The sequence below is a fragment of the Schistocerca gregaria genome, unplaced genomic scaffold (assembly GCF_023897955.1).
Source record: "Schistocerca gregaria isolate iqSchGreg1 unplaced genomic scaffold, iqSchGreg1.2 ptg000169l, whole genome shotgun sequence".
Taxonomy (NCBI): Eukaryota; Metazoa; Arthropoda; class Insecta; order Orthoptera; family Acrididae; genus Schistocerca; species Schistocerca gregaria.
Window position 1 is genome coordinate 14309684 of NW_026061724.1, and position 18770 is coordinate 14328453.

An 18770-nucleotide genomic window follows, 5' to 3' on the forward strand; every position below is an offset into this window, starting at 1 on the left:
AATTGTAATACAATCATTAATAGAAAACAATATAACAACTATTATAACTATTATAGTTGTATTAACTACAATTACACTCTACTACTATATACGTATTAGATTCTCAGCTCTAGTTATATCATACACAGAAAATTCGTGATCTATAAAGATAAAGTCCCAAAAATCAAGAATCATTCTTCCTATAACAGTAATAATTTCAACAATAGGATTGATTTCAACATCAACCTTAATTTCATTATACTAAGGACTTAAGTTAATCAAACTAATAACCTTCAAAGTTATAATTAAAAGAATAATCTTTTAGGCCTTAGTAAAATTTTACACCTCTAGAATTGCAGTCTAGAATCATAATTGAATATAAGACCTAAATATGATAAGAGAGAAAACATCTCATAAGTAGATTTACAGTCTACCACCTAAAATTCAGCCATCTTACCGCAAAAATGATTGTTCTCAACAAACCATAAGGACATTGGTACTTTATACTTCATATTTGGAGCATGAGCAGGAATAGTAGGAACATCAATAAGAATACTTATTCGTGCTGAACTTGGCCAACCCGGATCTCTAATTGGGGATGACCAGATTTATAATGTTATTATTACAGCTCACGCATTCGTAATAATTTTCTTTATAGTAATACCTATTATAATTGGTGGATTTGGTAATTGACTTGTTCCACTAATAATTGGTGCACCAGATATAGCATTTCCACGAATAAATAATATAAGTTTTTGATTACTACCACCTTCACTAACCCTTCTTCTTACATCTTCTATAGTAGATAATGGTGCTGGTACAGGATGAACAGTTTACCCTCCTCTAGCAGGAGCTATTGCACACGGGGGTGCATCTGTAGATCTAGCTATTTTTTCACTGCACTTAGCAGGTGTATCATCTATTCTTGGTGCAGTGAATTTCATTACAACAGCAATTAATATACGATCAGAAAGTATAACTTTAGATCAAACACCTTTATTTGTATGATCTGTAGCTATTACAGCATTACTTCTCCTTCTTTCACTTCCAGTTTTAGCAGGAGCTATTACTATATTATTAACAGATCGAAATTTAAATACATCATTCTTTGACCCTGCAGGAGGGGGTGACCCAATTCTATATCAACATCTATTTTGATTCTTTGGACACCCAGAAGTTTATATTTTAATTCTACCGGGGTTCGGAATTATTTCACATATTGTATGTCAAGAAAGAGGAAAAATTGAATCATTTGGAACATTAGGTATAATTTATGCTATACTATCAATTGGACTAATAGGATTTATTGTATGAGCACATCATATATTTACAGTAGGAGTGGATGTTGACACACGAGCATATTTTACATCAGCAACAATAATTATTGCTGTACCTACAGGAATTAAGGTATTTCGATGATTAGCTACATTATATGGAACTAAATTCAAGTTCAATCCACCATTATTATGAGCTCTAGGATTTATTTTCCTATTTACAATTGGTGGATTAACAGGATTAGTATTAGCAAATTCATCACTTGATATTGTATTACATGATACATATTATGTAGTAGCCCACTTTCATTATGTATTATCTATAGGAGCAGTATTTGCAATTATAGGAGGTGTCATTCAATGATATCCACTATTTACAGGATTAACTATAAATAATACATGATTAAAAATCCAATTTACAATTATATTCATTGGAGTAAATTTAACATTCTTTCCTCAACACTTCCTAGGATTAGCAGGAATACCTCGACGATACTCTGACTACCCAGACGCATATACATCATGAAACGTAGTATCAAGAATTGGGTCTACAATTTCTATTGTAGGAATCATTATATTCATTGTAATTATATGAGAAAGAATGATTACAAACCGAGCAATTATATTTAGAGCTAACATAAGAAGATCAACAGAATGACTACAAAATAACCCTCCTGCAGAATATAGTTACTCAGAATTACCATTAATCTCTAGATTCTAATATGGCAGATTAGTGCAGTAGATTTAAGCTCTACAAATAAAGGTTTGACCTTTTATTAGAAAATATTTATTAATGGCAACATGATCAAATTTATCTCTTCAAGATGGAGCTTCACCATTAATGGAGCAATTATCATTCTTTCATGATCATACTATGGTCGTATTATTATTAATTACAGTAATTGTAGGTTATGCCCTAAGTTATATATTATTTATTGCCTATACTAACCGTAATATACTTCATGGACATTTAATTGAAACAATCTGAACAGCTTTACCAGCAATTACATTAATTTTTATTGCCCTTCCATCATTACGACTATTATATTTACTTGATGATTCAGTAGATGCAATAATTACAATTAAAACCATTGGACGACAATGATATTGAAGATATGAATATTCAGACTTCATAGACGTAGAATTTGACACTTATATAACACCAGAACAAGACCTAGAAAATGATGGATTCCGACTACTAGATGTAGATAACCGAACAATCCTACCAATAAATACAGAAGTACGAGTATTAACAAGAGCATCAGATGTTCTACACTCATGAGCAGTTCCTGCATTAGGGGTTAAAATTGATGCAACGCCAGGTCGGTTAAATCAAGGAACATTCACAATAAATCGACCTGGATTATTCTTTGGACAATGCTCAGAAATCTGTGGAGCAAACCACAGATTTATACCAATTGTAATTGAAAGAACTTCTGTAAATTTATTTATAAAGTGATTATCTAAGATAATTTAAGGAGTTAGTTAAAATAAATAACATTAGAGTGTCAATCTAAAGTAACTAAAAAAAATTAGTACACCTTGAAATTCATCAGATGACTGAAAGTAAGTAATGGTCTCTTAAACCAAATAATAGTAAATTAACGACTACTTCTGATGGGGAAATTATATCCAAATCCCTCAAATATCCCCTCTTATATGATTCTCACTATTCATTATATTTTCAGCTACATTAATCTTGTTTAATCAAATAAACTTCTTCTCATTTAAACCTAACCTTATTAAAAGAGCAGAAAAAGGAACAATTGAAATAAAAAACTTAAATTGAAAATGATAACAAATCTATTCTCAACATTTGACCCATCAACTAACATCTTTAATTTATCATTAAATTGAACTAGAACATTTCTAGGACTATTATTAATCCCATCACTATTTTGACTTACACCATCACGAATTAACATTATCTGAAATAAACTAAATTTAACCTTACATAATGAATTTAAAACACTTCTTGGACCAAAATCATTTAATGGAACAACATTCATTTTCATCTCAATTTTTATTATAATATTATTTAACAATTTCATAGGATTATTCCCTTATATTTTTACTAGAACAAGACATTTAGCATTAACATTTGCAATTGCCCTACCTATATGGCTAAGATTTATATTATTTGGATGAATTAACCATACTAATCATATATTTACACACCTTGTACCACAAGGTACACCGCCTGCATTAATATCATTTATAGTACTAATTGAAACAATTAGTAATGTTATTCGACCAGGTACATTAGCAGTACGGTTGGCAGCAAATATAATTGCAGGACACTTATTATTAACCTTATTAGGAAACACAGGACCATCTATAGCAATAAACTTAATCTCATTACTAATTATTGGACAAATACTTCTATTAATTCTAGAATCAGCAGTAGCAATAATTCAAGCCTATGTTTTCTCAATTCTAAGAACTCTATATTCTAGAGAAGTATATTAAACCTATGTTAACAACTCACTCAAACCACCCATTCCACTTAGTAGACTATAGACCTTGACCATTAACAGGAGCAATTGGAGCAACAGTCCTAGTATCAGGACTAGCAAAATGATTCCACCTATTTAATATTAACTTATTCATAATTGGATTTGGAATTACCCTACTAACTATAATTCAATGATGACGAGATGTAGTACGAGAAGGAACATATCAAGGATTACATACAGGATTTGTATCAATTGGATTACGATGAGGAATAATTTTATTTATTGCATCAGAGGTATTATTTTTCGTTTCTTTTTTTTGAGCATTCTTTAGAAGAAGATTAGCACCAACAATTGAACTAGGAATACTATGACCTCCAATAGGAATTCAACCCTTTAACCCTATACAAATTCCATTACTTAATACAGCTATTCTTTTAGCATCAGGAGTAACAGTAACATGAGCACATCATAGTTTAATGGAATCTAATCATACTCAAGCACTACAAGGATTATTCTTCACAGTGTTATTAGGACTATACTTTACAATACTTCAAGCATATGAATATTGAGAAGCACCTTTCACCATTGCAGATGCAGTTTATGGATCAACATTCTTTGTTGCAACAGGATTCCATGGTTTACACGTAATTATTGGAACAATCTTTTTATCAACATGTCTACTTCGACACTCAATAAATCAATTTTCACCAAGACATCACTTTGGATTTGAAGCAGCAGCATGATACTGACACTTCGTAGACATAGTATGATTATTCTTATATATCTCTATTTATTGATGAGGTAGATAATTGTTTTTCTAGTATAAATAGTACATTTGACTTCCAATCAGAAAGCTTGATATAAATCAAGAAAAACAATTCTAATTCTATCAACAAGAGTTTTCATTAGATTTATTATTCCAATAATTGTTATAATCCTGGCAACAACACTATCAAAAAAATTAATTAATGATCGAGAAAAAAGATCACCAGTTGAATGTGGGTTTGATCCAAAAAGATCAGCACGAATACCATTCTCAATACGATTCTTCCTAATCGCAGTAATCTTTTTAATTTTTGATGTAGAAATTGCACTAATTCTACCAATTGTAATTATTTTTAAAACTTCAGACATTATAATCTGAACAGTATCAACAATATTTTTTATTCTAGTTCTATTAGGAGGACTATACCATGAATGAAACCAAGGAGCATTACAATGAGCAGAATAAAGGGTTGTAGTTAAATATAACATTTGGGTTGCATTCAAAAAGTATTGATATTATCAATCAACCTTAAATAGAATAAGAAGCGAAATATTGCAGTCAGTTTCGACCTGGAAGATTGGTATGTACTACCCTTATTCTTATTAATTGAAGCCAAAAAGAGCTGTATTACTGTTAATAATATAATTGAACTATAATAGTTCCAATTAAGGAAATGTAAAGCCAATATGAAAGCTGCTAACTTTTTATATTAGCGGTTAAACTCCATTAACATTTCTAAAATTAATATAGTTTAAATAAAACATTACATTTTCACTGTAAAAATAATATATCTATATTTATAAATACTTAAAAGTAAAAATACTTCCTTAACATCTTCAGTGTCACGCTCTAATTATAAGCTATTTAAGTAAACGAAAAACAATATTACCAAAATAAATATTCAAAAAATAAAAGTTAAAAGATAAATCTTGAAATTAGAATCATATCAACCTTGAATATAACCAATTAAATAAATAAATAATCTATATAAACCTTGACCACCAAGTAATTCACCTCAACCATAATCAAATGACTTAGATGAATAATAACCTATTTTTAAAGGAATATATCTAATAAACTTAGTTGAAAGAAAATGTATAAATCATATAGAACCAGCAAATCTAACAAAAGAAAGTATACTTAAAGAAAATAAATTATGAGAAAAATCAAAATTAGAAATAAGATAACCTAAATAAGCACCTAAAATAACAACTGTAATAGTTAAAAACTTTAGATAATTAGGTAAAGCAATCACATGAGGAATAGGAAAAATTAATCAAGATAAAAGACTACCACCAAAAACAGCAACAAACAATAGACCAATTATTCCAAATGAAATATAATAACCCTTATCATCAAAAGAAATACTAGAATAAAAATTATTATCACCAGATATTGAATAATAAAACAAACGAAAAGAATAAGAAGCAGTTAAACCAGTAGAAAAAAAATAAAGAAAAAAAATTAAACAATTAATTCATCTTAAACAAACCATCTCAAGAATTAAATCCTTTGAATAAAATCCCGCTAAAAAAGGTATTCCACACAAAGATAAACTAGAAACATTAAAACAAACTGAAGTTAAAGGTATGATATTAACAATTGATCCTATAAAACGAATATCCTGAGAATCCTTCAAATTATGAATTATTGAACCTGCACATATAAATAATAATGCCTTAAATAAAGCATGAGCCAATAAATGAAAAAATGCAAGCTTTGGATAACCTATAGCCAAAATTCTTATTATTAAACCAAGTTGTCTTAAAGTAGAAAGAGCAATAATCTTCTTTAAATCAAACTCAAAATTAGCGCCCAATCCAGCCATAAATATAGTTATACAACCAATTAAAAGTAAAAATCAACCACAATTATAAGTATCCAATATTGGTCTAAAACGAATTAATAAATAAACACCAGCAGTAACAAGAGTAGAAGAATGAACTAAAGCAGAAACAGGAGTAGGAGCTGCTATAGCAGCAGGAAGTCATGAAGAGAAAGGAATCTGAGCTCTCTTAGTTATAGCTGCTAAAACAATTAATATAGTAATGAGCTTTATTTCAAAAGAATTAGAAATAAAATCATAATAATAAATATAATTTCAACCACCAAAATTTAACATTCATGCAATAGAAATTAAAATAGCAACATCACCAATACGATTAGAAAGTGCAGTTAATATACCAGCACTATAAGATTTTACATTTTGATAATAAATAACTAAACAATAAGAAACTAAACCTAAATCATCTCAACCTAATAAAATTCTAATTAAATTAGGACTAATAATTAAAAAACCTATAGAAAGAATAAATATTAAAACAATAATAATAAAACGATTTATATTCTTTTCACCAGATATATAATCCTCTCTATAATAAATAACCAAAGAAGAAATATATATAACAAAAGATATAAAAATAAGAGATATTCAATCCAAAATTAAAGTTATAACAACTATAGAACCATTTAAATTGAAAAGCTCTCACTCAACAAAAACTCTATAATCAATTATTAAATAATAAATACCTAAAATAAAAATTATAGTTCTCGAAATAAACAAAGAAAAAAAACTCAAAGAACAAATAGAAAATAAATTCACGGCCTAAGATGAAAAACTTCATATCATTGATTCCACAAAACAATATTTTTAATTAAAATACTTAAGCAAACTAAACAAAGAAATATTCACCCTTTAAACAGAGAATATTTAAAGGCAATCAATGTAAAAGTAAAAGATGATATTCACGAAAATAACCAAGAGAACAAGTATAAACACCAGAATAATAATTCCCATGCTGAGAATAAGAATATATATACAAAGTATAAACAGCTCTAAAAAAAGATAAAAAAATCAAAGCAAAGAATCTAAAAGAAGATCAAGATATAATTCTATTTAATAATCTAATTTCACCTACCAAATTTAAAGAAGGAGGAGCAGCCATATTTGATGATCTTAAAAGAAATCATCATAAAGCCATTCTTGGCATCAAATTAATTATACCCTTGTTAATTAATAATCTTCGTCTACCTAAACGTTCATAAATAATATTAGATAAACAAAATAAACCAGAAGAACATAAACCATGACCAACCATTAGAGAAAGAGAACCTACACAACCTCATCAATTCATAGTCATCAATCCACCAATAACCATTCTTATATGAGCAACAGAAGAATATGCAATTAAAGACTTTAAATCAACCTGACGAAAACAAATAAATCTTACAATAACACCCCCAGATAAACCTAAATCCAATCAAAAATAATTAAACTTTAAACCCAAATAAGAAATAACCTTTATAACACGAAAAATACCATAACCACCTAACATTAATAAAACACCAGCAAGAATTATTCTACCTGAAATAGGGGCCTCTACATGAGCCTTAGGAAGTCATAAATGAACCAAAAACATAGGTATCTTAACTAAAAAAGCCAAAATTATAAATACATAAAACATATAATAATAAGAACCAAAATCAACCAATAAAGGAAAATATAAAGTATTAGAAAAATCATAAACCTTAAATAAAACTAATAATAAAGGTAATCTAGCAACCAAAGTATAAAAAATTAAATAAACACCAGCCTGCAAACGCTCAGGTTGATAACCCCAACCCAAAATTAAAAGTAAAGTAGGAACTAATCTAGCCTCAAAAAAATATAAAAAGAAAGAAGACTTAATCTAGCAAATGAACAATAAAGCATAATTATTAAAATCAAAACCATAAAAACAAAAAATTAGAATGATATGAACTTAAATAAACTGAACCTCTAGCAGTGATTATTAAAGAACAAAACCAAAAACTAAGTAAAATTAAACTAAAAGAAAAATAATCAATACCAAAATAATATCTAATTATATTCAAATCAGCATATGAATAAACACAAATTATAAAAACAAAACCCGACAGAAACATTAAAGAATGAACCAACCATCAACAATTATTTAATAAACAAAGAGGGATCAAAAAAATAGTTATAAATAAATACTTTAACATAAAGATAAACCAAAAGAATTAAAAAAATCATTACCATGAGAACGAATTATTGAAACTAAAATAGAAAGACCTGAAGCACCCTCACAAACAGAAAAAACTAAAAAAATAACAGGAAAAAAATAATCATAATCAAACTCAATAAGAAAAACAATAACTAACATAAATAAAGAAAGAACAATATATTCTAATCTCAAAAGAACCATTAATAAATGTTTACGTTTAGAAGAAAAAACATAAACACCAGCAAAATAAATCAATAAAGAAGTAAAAATAGAGAATATAAACATTAGTTTTAATAGTTTTAAAAAAACGCCGGTCTTGTAAACCGGAAATAAGTCCAGCCCCCACTTTTAAAACTTCAGAGGTGGAAAAGCTTCCATCATCGGTCCCCAAAATCGATATTTTAAATAAACTAACCAATGAATTGATCAAAATAATAATTATATCATTATCAAATGTAATAAATATTAATTTTATTAAATTAAGACACCCAATATCAATAATGCTTTTTATTATCCTTCAAACCTTCCTAGTTGGATTAATAACAGGAACAATAATAGAAAGATATTGATTATCATATATTTTATTTTTAACATTTCTTGGTGGTATACTAGTATTATTTATTTACATTACAAGAATTGCATCAAACGAAATATTTCAGCCTAAATCAATCACTATAATTATTACATTAATAATGTGAGTATTTATCATATTAATATTAATTATTCTAGATATATCTATATTTATAGACTTTTTCAAAAACACCGAAACTATAAATATTGATAATTCAACCAATTATCAAGAAATAACAATATCTTTAGAAAAATTATATAATAGACCAACATTCATTATTACAATAATAATAATAATTTATTTATTTTTAGCACTACTAGCAGTTGTTAAAATCACCAATATTAATCAGGGACCTATTCGTAAAATAAGATAATTACTAATGAATAAACCCTTACGATTAAGACATCCTTTAATTAAAATTATTAATAACTCTTTAATTGACTTACCTGCCCCAACAAATATTTCATTTTGATGAAATTTTGGATCCCTATTAGGGTTATGTTTGGTAATTCAAATCGTAACTGGACTATTTTTAGCTATACATTATACATCAAATATTGAAATAGCATTCAGTAGTGTAGTACACATCTGCCGAGACGTAAATAATGGTTGAATTATCCGAACCTTACACGCAAATGGAGCATCTATATTTTTTATTTGTATTTACTTACATGTAGGACGGGGAATTTACTATGGATCTTATATATATATACATACCTGAATAATTGGTACAGTGATTTTATTTTTAGTTATAGCAACTGCATTTATAGGATATGTCTTACCCTGAGGCCAAATATCTTTTTGAGGTACAACAGTAATTACTAATTTATTATCAGCAATCCCATACTTAGGAACAGATTTAGTCCAATGAGTATGAGGAGGATTCGCTGTTGATAATGCAACATTAAATCGATTCTTCACATTCCATTTTGTATTACCATTTATTATTGCTGCTATAGCAGCAATTCATTTATTTTTTCTTCACCAAACAGGATCTAATAATCCTCTTGGACTAAATGGAGATATTGAAAAAATTCCATTCCATCCATACTTTACCTTTAAGGATTCTATTACATTTGTAATAATAACATCATTATTAATTATACTATGTTTAATTAATCCTTACCTATTAGGAGATCCAGATAACTTTGTACCTGCCAACCCATTAGTAACACCAGTTCACATTCAACCAGAATGATATTTCCTATTTGCATATGCAATTCTACGATCTATCCCTAATAATTTAGGAGGTGTTATTGCATTATTTTTATCAATTAGAATCTTAATAATTTTACCATTTTATAATAAAACACCATTCCGAGGCATTCAATTTTACCCTATTAATCAAATTTTATTCTGAATTATAGTAGTTGTTGTATGCTTACTAACGTGAATTGGTAAACGACCTGTTGAAGAACCTTATATTATAACAGGTCAAATCTTAACAATTATTTACTTCACATATTTCTTAATTAAGGAATAAAGTTAATTAGCTTAGGAAAAGCATATGTTTTGAAAACATAAAATTATAAGTTTAACTCTTCTATTAACTTTTCTCAAAAAATTTCACTAAACAAATGAGATAAATAAAATCTTTAAACCAACAAAGAAAATAAAAAAATTCAAAGATAAAGGTAAAAAACTTTTTCAAGCTAAGTACATTAATTTATCATAACGGAACTGTGGTAATGTTCCACGAACCCAAATAAAACCAAAAGATATAATAGCAAGCTTAATAAAAAATATAAAAGAATAAAAATCACCGCCCAAAAAAATTAAAGCCAATAACATTCTTATGAAGACAATTCTAGTATATTCAGCTAAAAAAATTAAAGTAAAACCACCCGCACCATACTCAATATAAAATCCTGAAACTAACTCAGATTCCCCTTCAGCAAAATCAAAAGGAGTACGATTAGTTTCAGCTAAGCAAGAAGCAAAACAAGCTAAAGCTAAAGGAAAAGAAATAATAATAAATCAACAATAAAGCTGATAGTTTATAAAATCAAACATATTAAAACTACCAATTAAAATAATTAAAGACAATAAAATGAAAGCTAAACTAACTTCATAAGAAATTGTTTGAGCAACAGAACGAAGAGAACCTAATAATGAATAATTTGAATTAGAAGATCAACCAGCAATTATAACAGTATAAACACCTAATCTAGTACAACATAAAAAAAATAAAAATCCATAAGAAAAAGAACACATATAAGTTAAATAAGGAAAAATTACTCAAACGGCTAAAGAAATCATTAAATTAAAAACAGGGGAAAAATAATAAAGTAGGTAATTAGATATAATAGGAATTGGCTGCTCCTTACAAATTAACTTAATAGCATCTCTAAATGGCTGAGGAATTCCAACAAAACCTACCTTATTTGGACCCTTTCGAATCTGAATATAACCTAAAACCTTACGCTCTAATAAAGTTAAAAAGGCAACACTAATTAAAACACAAATAACCAATAAAAGAAAATTCAAAATAAATATAAATAAATCATAAAGTATCAATACTATTTGTAGAAAAAATCTACATAAATGAATTCTAAATTCAACACATTAATCTGTCAAAATAGTAAATAAATTAATATTAATCAATATAACAAAAAATATTTTAACCATATGGTCCTTTCGTACTAATATGGATTAACAATCTTAGGATAGAAACCGACCTGGCTCACGCCGGTCTGAACTCAGATCATGTAAGAATTTAAAGGTCGAACAGACCTAATCATTGGGCTCCTGCACCCAAAATTTTTCTTAATCCAACATCGAGGTCGCAATCTGCTTTGTCGATATGAGCTCTCAAAAACAATTACGCTGTTATCCCTAAGGTAACTTAATCTTTTGATCATAAATTATGGATCAAAATAACAAACATAAATAAATGATATAATAATGAAGAGTTTATCTATTCTTCATGTCACCCCAACAAAACATCATCATTAAATATAGAAAGACAAACAAAAAACTATATAAAAGTAAAATGTCAAGCTCTATAGGGTCTTCTCGTCCTAAAGAAGAATTTAAGCCTTTTGACTCAAAAGTTAAATTCAAAAATTTATTAAGAGACAGTTGATTTCTCGTCAAGCCATTCATTCCAGCCACTAATTAAGAGACTAATGATTATGCTACCTTTGCACGGTCAAAATACCGCGGCTCTTTAAAAATACGCTCAGTGAGCAGGCCAGACCTCAAAATATAAACAAGAGGACATGTTTTTGATAAACAGGCGGAAATCAATTTTGCCTAGTTCCTTATAATAAGTTCACAAGGTAGAAATTTCATACAAATAAATATACTAATTCTATCATTATTACAAAAATTTTAAAATTAAATTAATAATCTTAATAAAAAACCTAAAATATTTATAAAATCAAAATAAAAAATAATGAACTAAAACGTAATCTTAAAGATAGCTGGTTTAAAGCTTACTATTATATTTCTATAAAATAAATTATAGGTTATTAACTTCAAAGCTTATCCCTTAAAGAATAAATAAGTTAATATTTTTACTTAAAAAATTAAATAAAAACAAATAACTTTAAAAAATTAAATTTTTTCTTAAGAAACTAGATATCTTGGGAAACGATTAACATCTCATTTCTATAAATAATTTAATAATAATTATGATACATTAACTATAAATTATTTATAAATCAACCCAAATCGAGACAAGTAAAATAAATACTAAAATTTTGATAAACCCTGATACAAAAGGTACAATATATAAAATCTACTTAAAAAAATTTAAAATAATATTTCATAAAACACTTACATTACCAATAAACTATAATTTAAAAAATCAATTCTATAAAATATACTAAGACAAAAATACAATAAAATTATTTATATTAAATAATTAAATAAACAAAAAATAAATATAATAAAATAAATAATCAAGATATCCTGATTTGCACAGAAAAATTTTCAGTGTAAATGAAACACTTTACTAATAAGTTATATCTTGAAACTCTTCCTAGATACACTTTCCAGTACATCTACTATGTTACGACTTATCTCATCTAAATTGAAGCTACTTTAAAATAAAATAGAATAATCAATAATGAGAGCGACGGGCGATGTGTACACATCTCAGAGCCAATATCAGTTAAATTAAATAAATTAAATTACTATTGTAACCCACCTCCTCTTAACTATAAGCTGCACCTTGACCTGAAATATTTTATAATTATAAATCTTGAGAATTATAACTCTAAAAAGATTCTCTGATAACGGAGATATACAAACAAATAAATTAAGTAGAGTAAATCGTGTATTATCAATCATGGGGTAGGTTCCTCTGAATGGAATGAGATACCGCCAAATTCTTTGGGTTTAAAGACCTTAACTAATAGTACCCTGGTAAATATAATTAACATTTAAAATAATAGGGTATCTAATCATAGTTTATTATTTAAATTTCACAGATTCATAAAAAGGGCCACAAATAAGTTTTAACATTTCACCTTACAAATTTATATTTCAACCCTAATAATATAAACAACTGTTTTAACCAATAATATTCACTTGTATCAATCGTATAACCGCGGCTGCTGGCACGAATTATGCCGATACTAAATCAATTGCTAAATCCAAAATCACTTGATAATTAAATCAAATTACTGCAAAAAGAACATTTAGTCTAACAAAACTTACGTATAATACAAAGAAAAAGTGAATAAACAAGCAAGAATAAACATTTTAACAATAAAAAATAAGAAAATTTTAAATCTATTAATTCAGGAAAAAATAAAAGATTCAAATATTTAAAGAAAAAAAAAGAAAAAAACCACAAACATTAGCAAAAAAAAAGAAACGCCTCTATGTATGACCACAACAACTTCTCTATTATATATAATTAAAGATTAATATGGAACATGTATAGCAATAAATGTATTATATTCTTTCTTATTTAATCTTTCTTTTCACTAATAAATAAAAAAAGATTAAATAATATAATAAATATATTTTATACAATTATGTAATTTAATATAATATGTTATTAATATGAATTCTTTTTTTATATTAAGTTAACTTTCATATATATTAGTTAAATAATCTAATTATAGATAATTTACATAATTATATTATTATAATTAATATAATTATTTATATTAATTATAATATTTTATATTTAAATTAATAATTTTATTTATTATATCCAATTATAATAATATTAAATATTAAATTACATATTATTATATATATTATATTATAATAACCTATTTTAAGCTAAAAACATAAGTAGCTATAATCCTAGGTAAATAATTGCATTAAAATAATCAATTGATAATGGTAAGATGAACTTATAATACTCTAATTTCAATTAAATGTAATATATTAATATAAATTATTTATTATATATATATATATATATATATATATATATATATAAAATGAGCAGGATAAATTAATCCTAATTAAACAAAATAATACATAAAAGATTTCAAAAAAAAAGTTTCGATTTATATATTAAATAAATGAAGTGCCTGATTAAAGGGTTACCTTGATAGGGTAAATAAAGTAAATGAAATTACCTTCATTAAAATTACATAAGATAGAATTAAACTACCTCCTTTAGTATCAAAAACTAACGTGCATCATAAACCTTAATGTAAAAAGGTAAGCTAAACAAGCTAATGGGTTCATACCCCATTTATAGAGGTATCAATCCTCTCCTTTTTAATGACCAACAACTCTACAAAACTTCTCTTCCTATCAACATTAATGATAGGAACGATCCTGTCCATTTCATCAAATTCCTGATTTGGGGTTTGAATAGGACTTGAGATCAACTTACTTTCATTTATTCCGCTCCTAACAAGAAATAAAAATATAATAATAAATGAATCATCAATTAAATATTTTATTGTCCAAGCAATAGCATCGACAATATTATTATTTTCAATTTTGCTGATTCAAATAAAATATCCCATGGGATGGGAAACAGAATTTATCCCATCAATAATAATTAGATCTAGACTATTATTAAAGATTGGAGCTGCACCTTTCCATTTCTGATTTCCAGAAGTTATAGGAGCATCAAGATGAAATAATTGTTTAACATTAATAACATGACAAAAAATCGCCCCAATAATGGTCTTATCTTATTGTATTCAATTAAGAACTTTTATTTGAACAATTATTATCTTAAGAATTATGATTGGGGCAATAGGAGGTTTAAATCAAACATCCTTACGACAACTTTTAGCATATTCATCAATCAGACATCTAGGTTGAATAATTAGATCATTAACAGTCAGAGAAAACATCTGAGAACTATACTTCATTATTTACTCACTATTAAGATTAATTATAGTTTTATTATTTAATCAAATTTATTCAGCCAGAAATATAAAAACCGAAATTAAATTCATAATATTCTTATCTTTATTATCTTTAGGTGGACTACCACCATTCCTTGGATTCTTACCAAAATGAATTGTAATACAATCATTAATAGAAAACAATATAACAACTATTATAACTATTATAGTTGTATTAACTACAATTACACTCTACTACTATATACGTATTAGATTCTCAGCTCTAATTATATCATATACAGAAAATTCGTGATCTATAAAGATAAAGTCCCAAAAATCAAGAATCATTCTTCCTATAACAGTAATAATTTCAACAATAGGATTGATTTCAACATCAACCTTAATTTCATTATACTAAGGACTTAAGTTAATCAAACTAATAACCTTCAAAGTTATAATTAAAAGAATAATCTTTTAGGCCTTAGTAAAATTTTACACCTCTAGAATTGCAGTCTAGAATCATAATTGAATATAAGACCTAAATATGATAAGAGAGAAAACATCTCATAAGTAGATTTACAGTCTACCACCTAAAATTCAGCCATCTTACCGCAAAAATGATTATTCTCAACAAACCATAAGGACATTGGTACTTTATACTTCATATTTGGAGCATGAGCAGGAATAGTAGGAACATCAATAAGAATACTTATTCGTGCTGAACTTGGCCAACCCGGATCTCTAATTGGGGATGACCAGATTTATAATGTTATTATTACAGCTCACGCATTCGTAATAATTTTCTTTATAGTAATACCTATTATAATTGGTGGATTTGGTAATTGACTTGTTCCACTAATAATTGGTGCACCAGATATAGCATTTCCACGAATAAATAATATAAGTTTTTGATTACTACCACCTTCACTAACCCTTCTTCTTACATCTTCTATAGTAGATAATGGTGCTGGTACAGGATGAACAGTTTACCCTCCTGTAGCAGGAGCTATTGCACACGGGGGTGCATCTGTAGATCTAGCTATTTTTTCACTGCACTTAGCAGGTGTATCATCTATTCTTGGTGCAGTGAATTTCATTACAACAGCAATTAATATACGATCAGAAAGTATAACTTTAGATCAAACACCTTTATTTGTATGATCTGTAGCTATTACAGCATTACTTCTCCTTCTTTCACTTCCAGTTTTAGCAGGAGCTATTACTATATTATTAACAGATCGAAATTTAAATACATCATTCTTTGACCCTGCAGGAGGGGGTGACCCAATTCTATATCAACATCTATTTTGATTCTTTGGACACCCAGAAGTTTATATTTTAATTCTACCGGGGTTCGGAATTATTTCACATATTGTATGTCAAGAAAGAGGAAAAATTGAATCATTTGGAACATTAGGTATAATTTATGCTATACTATCAATTGGACTAATAGGATTTATTGTATGAGCACATCATATATTTACAGTAGGAATGGATGTTGACACACGAGCATATTTTACATCAGCAACAATAATTATTGCTGTACCTACAGGAATTAAGGTATTTAGATGATTAGCTACATTATATGGAACTAAATTCAAGTTCAATCCACCATTATTATGAGCTCTAGGATTTATTTTCCTATTTACAATTGGTGGATTAACAGGATTAGTATTAGCAAATTCATCACTTGATATTGTATTACATGATACATATTATGTAGTAGCCCACTTTCATTATGTATTATCTATAGGAGCAGTATTTGCAATTATAGGAGGTGTCATTCAATGATATCCACTATTTACAGGATTAACTATAAATAATACATGATTAAAAATCCAATTTACAATTATATTCATTGGAGTAAATTTAACATTCTTTCCTCAACACTTCCTAGGATTAGCAGGAATACCTCGACGATACTCTGACTACCCAGACGCATATACATCATGAAACGTAGTATCAAGAATTGGGTCTACAATTTCTATTGTAGGAATCATTATATTCATTGTAATTATATGAGAAAGAATGATTACAAACCGAGCAATTATATTTAGAGCTAACATAAGAAGATCAACAGAATGACTACAAAATAACCCTCCTGCAGAACATAGTTACTCAGAATTACCATTAATCTCTAGATTCTAATATGGCAGATTAGTGCAGTAGATTTAAGCTCTACAAATAAAGGTTTGACCTTTTATTAGAAAATATTTATTAATGGCAACATGATCAAATTTATCTCTTCAAGATGGAGCTTCACCATTAATGGAGCAATTATCATTCTTTCATGATCATACTATGGTCGTATTATTATTAATTACAGTAATTGTAGGTTATGCCCTAAGTTATATATTATTTATTGCCTATACTAACCGTAATATACTTCATGGACATTTAATTGAAACAATCTGAACAGCTTTACCAGCAATTACATTAATTTTTATTGCCCTTCCATCATTACGACTATTATATTTACTTGATGATTCAGTAGATGCAATAATTACAATTAAAACCATTGGACGACAATGATATTGAAGATATGAATATTCAGACTTCATAGACGTAGAATTTGACACTTATATAACACCAGAACAAGACCTAGAAAATGAAGGATTCCGACTACTAGATGTAGATAACCGAACAATCCTACCAATAAATACAGAAGTACGAGTATTAACAAGAGCATCAGATGTTCTACACTCATGAGCAGTTCCTGCATTAGGGGTTAAAATTGATGCAACGCCAGGTCGGTTAAATCAAGGAACATTCACAATAAATCGACCTGGATTATTCTTTGGACAATGCTCAGAAATCTGTGGAGCAAACCACAGATTTATACCAATTGTAATTGAAAGAACTTCAGTAAATTTATTTATTAAGTGATTATCTAAGATAATTTAAGGAGTTAGTTAAAATAAATAACATTAGAGTGTCAATCTAAAGTAACTAAAAAAAATTAGTACACCTTGAAATTCATCAGATGACTGAAAGTACTTAAATTGAAAATGATAACAAATCTATTCTCAACATTTGACCCATCAACTAACATCTTTAATTTATCATTAAATTGAACTAGAACATTTCTAGGACTATTATTAATCCCATCACTATTTTGACCTACACCATCACGAATTAACATTATCTGAAATAAACTAAATTTAACCTTACATAATGAATTTAAAACACTTCTTGGACCAAAATCATTTAATGGAACAACATTCATTTTCATCTCAATTTTTATTATAATATTATTTAACAATTTCATAGGATTATTCCCTTATATTTTTACTAGAACAAGACATTTAGCATTAACATTTGCAATTGCCCTACCTATATGGCTAAGATTTATATTATTTGGATGAATTAACCATATTAATCATATATTTACACACCTTGTACCACAAGGTACACCGCCTGCATTAATATCATTTATAGTACT